This window comes from Gracilinanus agilis, chromosome 2 (genome assembly GCF_016433145.1).
Source record: "Gracilinanus agilis isolate LMUSP501 chromosome 2, AgileGrace, whole genome shotgun sequence".
NCBI lineage: Eukaryota > Metazoa > Chordata > Mammalia > Didelphimorphia > Didelphidae > Gracilinanus > Gracilinanus agilis.
Genome location: NC_058131.1, coordinates 162,104,979 through 162,111,771, shown reverse-complemented (window position 1 = coordinate 162,111,771; position 6,793 = coordinate 162,104,979). Strand labels below are relative to the sequence as shown.

Sequence of the window (6,793 nt, the reverse complement as noted above, 5' to 3'; positions counted from 1 at the left end):
GTAGAAAAAAGACAGAGCCTTAACAAGCCTACCAGCCTTTCTCCAGTGAGGTCCAGCTCAGCCCCTGGCAAGGGCTTCCAGTTCAATCAGTTACTTCCCAAAGTTCATTCTGGATCTTTCGTAGAAGTGTAGGTTTCTTTATGGCACTTTCTCCAAACAGTTCACTTTCTTGATTTGAGGAGTTAGCAAGCTTCTTTTCCTGAAATTTCTCTCAAAAACATTTAAATCTTGGATTTTACAAAAATTATACACCATATATATGTTTTAGTACAGTTATAGACAAATAGACTTTCCTTTAAGTTGCATAACTACTAAATTAACAACTACTTATCAGGGAGTAAAAGGCTTTCTAGTCATTCTGCCCTATCCCTACCCTTTCTACTCTTACCCTCACTCCTATGGCTCAGTGCCTTATACCATGAAATTAGTCTGGGGTTGGAGTGCTATCTGGGAGCATGGTAATTGTTCTGTGACACCTTTTGGTGACCCTTTCCATTCATGCAAAACAAATGGAAGATGAATTCCAATTCTAGTTGTAGAAATAAGGAGCTATCTGAGCTTTCTTCTTATCCAGCTTAGGCAAGACACACCAGACACAGTTAGGGGCTTTTGGTTGAGATATCTACAGGGATGTGCTGGAGCCAGCTCTAACCCCCTCCTGAGATTCAATTGTTAAATTTTCAGTATAAACATTTATACAGTAGAAATTAGCAATCTTTACTTATTAGGACATAATTTGTTATTTTCTTAATTGTTTAGTCTTTAAAACAAGATGTTAGTACTTCAAATTAAAAGTGTGTCCTGTGAACATTTTTTCTTCTTCTGTAGAGTTGGCTATTTGCTGAACATTTACCAGTATAACTTTGTATTGCTCTGTAAAAATTGCTGGAGCTCAGCAGGAGTGCAGTAGAAAGCTTAGGGAATGAAATCATTACCAGACTGGAGGACTGGCAATGTAGGTATATAATAATAACAATTATTATAATTATAATGATAATAACTGGAATTTATATAATGCTTTAAGGTTTGCAAGCTGCATTATATATTATGTTGGTTTTGCCTCAGAACATCCATGGATAGTTGCCTGGCTACTTTCTGTCCAACCTTGTGGTAATCTTTATTTGTAGAATTCAATTCAATCAGAGGAGCCCCAGGAAAGCATCATCAGGATATGGTATGCGATTTGTTGTCATTTTAGCCATGCCTAATTCTTCATGATCCAATTTGGAGTTTTTATGGCAAAGATATTGTAATAGTTTGCCATTTCCTCCTCCAGCTCTTGTTAAAACAAGGAGATGAAGGCAAGCAGGGTAAAGTGACTTGCCCAGGGTCATACAGCTAGGAAGCTTCTGAGACCAGATTTGAACTTAGGAAGATGAATCTTTCTGACTCCAGGCCTGATACTTTATCTACTGTGCTACGTGCTTCATGTGAGCTAGACCTTAAAGGATAGGTAGAGTTTTAATAGGTAATACTTTGACTTTGTTCTGTAGGAAATAAGAAAACATTGGATGGTTTGCAAAGCAGTGGTATCACCACTGTAACACCTCTGACAAGTCTTTGGTTGTGGAGATCTCCTGTGAGGGAGGGGAACTTGCTATCCTCCAAAGAAACCTATTCCAGATCTGGATAGTTTTAAAAGTTAGGGACCTTTTCCCCCTTACACCAAGCTTAGATTTTCATCTGTACATAAGGTAAATTAATTGGGCTGCCATGTGAAGAATGGATTAGAAAGGATATAGATTAAAAGAAACAAGTTCAGATGGTAGGAAAAGGATACATGTATGAGATAATACAGTAAGGTTATAAAGATTTATCAACAAGTGCATTCACCTGGGTTCAATCAGAGGACCTGGATTCTGCTACTAATTTGTTGTGTTATCTTGGGAAATTCACTTGACTTCTTTTCACCTATATTTTCTCATCTCTGAGTTCACTTCCAGCTTTAAAATTTCCACCTGGGCTATCCCCATATTTATGAAGACCAGTGAATCAGACTAGTTAAGGAATAATTAGAAAAATTTTAATTCAGTAGACTGGCCTTGTTTAAACATTAAAACATCAATTACTTGGATAAGAATTCCCTATTTGACAATAACTTCTGTAAAAGTTGGAAAGTGTTTAGAAGAAATCATAGATACATTATTATCTTATAGTAGAGGTCACAATAAGCTCAAAGTGAATATTAGAGCTGAGTAGTAAAGTTTATACCACAGGAAAAATTAGAAGAGAGAAACAGATCAAGTAACTTTTATAGTTTTGCCTAGGAGGAGATTCCTTTTTCTTAAAATTCAAGTTGAAGTACAGAATTCTCTCCTTCCCATTCACTGAGAAAACAAGAAAAACAAAAACTATTTCAAACATGGGCACTAAAGTAAAACAAATTCCCACTTTAACCATGTCCAATATATATTTGTATATTGATAGATATATTTGTGTATATATATGTATATAATTCATAATTGTTTATATGTATTCTTAAGTCTATATTTTGAGTCTACTGCTTTTCCATCTGGAGCCATATAGCATGCCTCATCATAAGTTTTCTGGAACTGTGGTTGGTCTTTATTGTGTTTATCAGAGTTCCCAAATTCCTCAAAGCTTACTGCCCTCCATATTTGTTATTGTAAAACTTGTTCTCATGGGTCTGCCCATTCCACTCTTCACCAATCCACATAAATCTTCCCAGGCTTTCCTAAATCCAGCCCCAACACTTCCCACCACACAATAGCATTCTATCACATACCCATCATAATTTGTTCATTCATTCCCTAGCTGATGGCAGCACCTCTTCCTTTGACTTCAATCAATTGAAAAATGGCTCTAATTCTTATAAATTTGGCTTTTAGCAGAGAAACATGTTTTTTAAGGTATTTTATTTTTACCATTTCTATATAATAACAATTTTCCATAAAAGTTTTCTGAAGTTGCAGAGAGACATATTGTAAAGATTCCTTCTCAGTTTTCCACTTCTAATTTTAGCTGCATTGGTTTTCTTTGTGTAAAACCTTTTTCATTTTATGAAATCAAATGTGTCCATTTTAACTCCTGTGAACCTTTTTTGGTCATGAACCCATCCTCTTCTATATAAGGTGTGACCGATATTTTTTACCAGACTTCTCTAATTTGTTTATAATTCACTCTTTATTTCTGAATCACCTGTTTATAGTTAGTTTTTGGTATAGGATGTGAATGTTAGTTTATACCTGTTTTCTGCCAGGCTTTTTTTTCCTAACAGTTTTTATGGAGCAGTGAGTTCTTGTCCCTGAATCTGGGCCCTTTGAATTTATCAAACATGTGGCTACTATACTCATTTGCTTCTGAATTTTATGTAATTAATCTATTCCACTGATCAACCTCTTCATTTCTTACCTGGTACTAAATTGTTTTAATGCTTACAGTTTTATACTTTGAGATGTGGTACTTCTAGGTCCCTTTCCTCCCCAGCATTTTTCTTTAATTGCCTCATATTCTTGACCTTTTGTTCTTTCAAGTGAATTTTGTTGTTGTTTTCCCTTGCTATCTAAAGGAATTCTTTGGTAGTTTGATTGGTATAGCACTTAAGTAAATTAATTTAGGTAGTGTTGCCATTTTTATTGGCTTTGCTTACCCATGAGCAATGAATATTTCTCCAATTATTTAGCTATATTTTTATTGTGTAAAAAGTGTTTTATAATTATCTTTATAGCATTCCAACTTCTTTTGGAAGGTGATTCCCAAGTATTTTATACTACCTATATTTTTTAACTCTTGATCTTATTGGAAAATCTTCTCTTCACTGTATCCTAATAACAAATAATGCTGGCTCTTGGTTTTAGAAATATACTATTTATCATTTGAAAAAAGGTTCCATTTATTCCTAAGTTTTCTACTGCTTTTTTTAAAAAAATGGGAAAAGGTCTTGTATCTCATCAAAAACTTTCTCTGCATCTGTAGATATAATCATGATTTTTGCTGGTTTTGTTGTTAACATGGTCAGTTATGGTTTATATTTTTCCTACTACAAACCAATCCTATTTTCCTGAAAAAATATGGAGTGCTTCTCAGATTTGCATGTTATCTTTGAACAAGGGCCATGCTAATCTTCTCTGGATCATTCAAATTTTATATATGTGCTGCCAAAGCAGACGTTGCGCTTTAAAAGCTAAACAGAGTTACGTTTGACTGTAAAAGTGAAAGTCACTTAGTTTGTACTTTTTTGAGAAGGGAAGTAGAATAGCCAGTTTTTCCCTTAAGGAAAATCTCTTTGGCAGGAGTATGGAAAATGGACCGATGTGGGAAGAGATGTGAGGCAGGCAGAGACCAATTAAGAGACTGTTGCAAAAACCTGGGTAAGAGGTGATGAGGGCCTGAATACAGGTGGTAGCTGTTTGGGAAGGGAGAAGTGATTGGATGTGAGAAATGCTGTAGATATAGCCAATAAAGGTAGAAATAGCCAAGATTTGGCAGCTGTAGAGAGAGGGAGAGAGTAAGAAGCTATGGATGATGCCAAAGTTACCATTTCCAGGACCAGTCTGTGATTGTAGATGTAATGCAGATAAAATTTGCTGTATTTTCGCATTGATTAGAGCATCCAAAACCCATTCCCTCCCCCTGTCTTGTCTTCCCAGGCCTTCAGTGGAAGCAGGTTGGTTAAATAGCAGAGGCTTCCTCCTAAACAAGAGGTCATGAAATCCTAACAGATCCAAGCCACAGTATCCTCCAGCTCCCAGAAAACTTGTCCAAGGGGCTGACAGGCTAGTTTTTAGTACCAGTATTTATTGTCTTTCTCAAGTCCTGGCCTAGAGCCTGGAGCCTGGTAATGCTGGGTGAGTGATTAGACATGGGACCCTCATGCATCTAACTTAAAAATCTCAATTACACCAGAAAGAGGGTTCAGTGTAACGTATAGGGTCCTGGGGACGGTCGTGTAAATAACAAACAAGGGCACTTGCTGTGATCCATCGTCTGTCCCATGAGTGGCCAGACAGCCTTGGTCTGGGCATGGCCCCAAGCTAGCATGTGAGAGGCTTTTGAAGATCCATCAGGTGGCAGCAGCAGCCAGCAGTACAATTCTAACACATTTGCCCCTAACCTTAGTCCTCTGCCAACATCCTCTGAGCACCACTGGCAGGGCAAAAACTTAATACAAGGGATACAGCAGAAATCTCTTTCCCACTGGACTGCTCAGGGACTGGGGGATTATGTTGTCATGACTAGATTCCTCAAAGGCAAAAACTAATTCTTCTTAGCTGAAGATTATAATGATAGTTTAATTTGAGGGTGTCTCCCTTTTTGGAATGATAAGTAGATAACTTTCCACAGAGATTTTCTTCTTCTATCTGCCCATTAATTTTAGAAAAGAGAAGACAATCCCAGAGAAGTTACATGAGCAAGTTAGTGGTAGAGCTCAGGAAGACATACTGGTTGAGCTTCCCTGGCTGGTGTTTTTCCGACTAGGTTTCCATAAGCTAGAAAAATTTTTAGAAGTCGATTTCTCTGTTCTGAGTGAAATATGCCTACTATGGTAGAAAGAGCACTGGATTAAGAATCAGCTCACTGGGGTCTGAAGCTTTGCTCTGCTATTTGTTAACTTTGTGACCACACGCAACTCACCTTTATCTCTTTGGACCTCATTTTTCTCATCTGGAAATGGAGTTTGGACTAGAGATGATTGCTATTTCTGCCCCCCCCCCATGCTGAAATCCTATCATTCTTTTATTTATCAATGTAGGTTCAAAAAACATTAACCCTTGTTAGGTCTCCATTTCCTCCTCTGTCAAATTGGGAGGTTGAACTAGCTGATCTCAAAGGGCACTAACAGTTGGTATGATTAAATGAGACATGGGGATAAGTTCTGATTAGTTCATTCAATGAGTATTTATTGAATCACTACCCTATGCCAAGACCTTAGTATGAAGTACTATGGGGGACACCAGTAGAGCAGAAAATATCATTTCTGTCCTGAAAGATTTTTATAGTCCAGTTGTGAGGCATAGATATGTAAGGAGTTGAAACCACCCCAACTCATTTTAGCTCTGATAACTTAAGTAGATGAGAACATATATCAACCAACCAATCAATCAAAAGACCTTAGACTAAGTCTGAAGAGACCTTCCAATTAGAATGTTGCACTGGAATTACATTCAGTAGACTAATAAAATATTACCATGCCCCAAAATGAATCCAAGGATCATCCATAAATTATCAAGTGAGTTGAGAAAGGAGTTATTTTCCCCAAACTGGAGCATGTGGCTTTTTAATATGTTTCTGAAGAGGAACCACCTGGGAAGAGGAGACAGTTGGATCTTCTCCTTATCCTTTTAACCAGAGAAATACCTTTCAGCTTCAAAGTGTTCAGAGGATGTTAGATTTCTTATCTTGCTATCTGGGTCCTAAAATGGCATTCCTTGGATTAACTTGTGGCAGGGTTAGAATTATGAGGAGCCAAGGGCAGGCTAGACCCATGACTCCACAAGGAGACCAGCAGAAAAACTGTACCATGCCTAAGGGGAACTTCCTGAACACCCTTGAATGGGGGAAAACTTCTAGTAACCAGCATCTGAGTTAACGTTTAATGATAAACACTCTCCAAGTCTGAGTCCACTTCCCTTGAAATATGTATGCAGTTCTGAGAAAATATGCAACAGACTTTGAGGGGAATGTTCATGGTTTCTTACCACCTTAGTAAATATCCCTTTCTGAAAACTACTTAAGGATGAATAATTTTCAATTTATAATCTTGGGGAGGAACACAACAATGGGGGTTTAAGCCAGTGACATTAGAGAAAGCCACCTCATTGCCCCTCGGTAG

General features: G+C 37.4%; 1 non-coding gene across 1 annotated transcript; it reads right to left on the bottom strand.

Moving 5' to 3' along the window:
• Positions 1-4,025: 4,025 nt before the first annotated feature.
• On the bottom strand, positions 4,026-4,129 carry LOC123238361. The gene has a single exon (XR_006505558.1). It is a non-coding gene; the product is annotated as a U6 spliceosomal RNA (small nuclear RNA).
• Positions 4,130-6,793: the final 2,664 nt, after the last annotated feature.